A 1,697-nucleotide genomic window follows, 5' to 3' on the forward strand; every position below is an offset into this window, starting at 1 on the left:
GTGAGACCCTGTACCAAATGCATTTTTTTAAAAAAGGCATTGAAAACATCTGCATCGAAAAAACTTATTGTGTTGTTTCAGAAAGAAAAGCCACCATTCTTAGGTATTAAAGTTATGGCACAACGTATTTTCTCCAGGATCTTCCAGTTAGCTAGTTGAATGAAGCAAAAACTCAGTAATTTAAGCACTCATTGTAAAATGATTTTAAGGCCCACGGTCCCGCGCAGCTACAGCACCAACAGAATGAGGATGTGCAGACACATGCACAAACAAATTTCAGACACAGATTTGCTGAGATGGGCCTTGGTCAATTTTGAGGGGCATATTGTGACTACGAATAATTATGTCACATCCACTGAAGTGACTATAAAGACACACAAGACACTATCATTGCCCCAGTTACTTCTGCCCTGCATGTGTCCTGGACGAGTGCGTTGCAGTCATAAGCTTTCATCAATTGCATTTAGCTTTAAATCCTAATTCTCACACCTGCTGAAAGGACTACCTGCCTGCAAATTAGGGCTTTTCCTTTTAGTACCTGTTTGGCCTTAGGCAGATATCTGGCTTCTCATCTTTGAGATACAAAGTGGCAACAGAAAATCCACAAAGCTCTTGGCACAGTGCTAGCTAAGACAGAGTAGTATAGGGTACATGGCACAGTACATGCTCCATAAAGGAGATTATCTTGCTTCAATTAACTGCTAGATGTTGTGGACCAATTGCCCGGCTTTAAGCCTCAGAAACTTCATCTTTAACATGAAGATGGTGAGGAATTTCAGCCGCGTTCCAGGAACCCCCCAGACCCAGTCCTAGCCCAGGTCCGGTGAGTGTGTGGGAGAGCTTCCGGCTGCCCTGCACCTGAGGGACTGACTATTGGTCCCAGCCGAGGCGCAGCATGGGTGAGACCCTCTTCCAACCCCTTGGAACGCCCCAAACCACTCCGCAGCACCTCCCCCACACCACCCGCCAAGTAGGAATTTCGCCACGTTCCAGGAACCGCCAGACCAAGCCCTAGCCCAGGCCCAGTGAGCGTGTGGGAGAGCTGCCTCTTCCCCCTGTCCACCTTGTCCCCTCCAGGCTCAGCTCAGGCCTGGCATACATGCCTGGGATGTAACCCTGCAGCTGCAATCCCTGCAGAGAGGGTAGAGGATAGAACCACCCAGCTAATCCAGGAGCAGAACATCTTGCCACAGGGGCACAACAGGTTCACCCTCAAGGGCAGCAGCAGGAAGGAGTTGAGCACAGCAGCGAGACCTAAGCCAGGCACAGCTGGATAAATGCATACTTTGTAGATCTGCACCTGAACTTCAGTAAGTGCTAAGGTCATAACTACCACGAAGATCTACAATAAGGTCAGAAGACTGTGCTACACAAAATGACAAGAGGAACAAAATGCAACCTCAGAACCCAAGCCCATCCGTAAAAAGTGCAGAGGACACTAAAACAGAACAAATTGAGAATCACACAGGTGAAAGCAATGAATCAATGGCTTCTGAAATAAAGAAACAGCTGCAGAAAGGTATAGAGGAACTCAGATTGGAAATAAAAAAAGAAATCCCTGAATTAATAACATCTTCACTAAAGAATCAAATGCAGAAACATATGGAGGAAACCCAGTGCCCACCCAGAACAAGTGCAGAGGACACTAGCTTGGCTCAAATGCATGAATTAATAGCGTCGATAGTAAATAAGCAACA

General features: G+C 46.6%; 1 pseudogene; it reads left to right on the top strand.

Annotated features, from left to right (window-relative positions):
• Positions 1-1,697, top strand: part of LOC101570621 — a 107,003-nt pseudogene that overhangs the window by 5,143 nt on the left and 100,163 nt on the right.

This window comes from Octodon degus, unplaced genomic scaffold (genome assembly GCF_000260255.1).
Source record: "Octodon degus isolate 3935 unplaced genomic scaffold, OctDeg1.0 scaffold00024, whole genome shotgun sequence".
Classification (NCBI taxonomy): Eukaryota; Metazoa; Chordata; class Mammalia; order Rodentia; family Octodontidae; genus Octodon; species Octodon degus.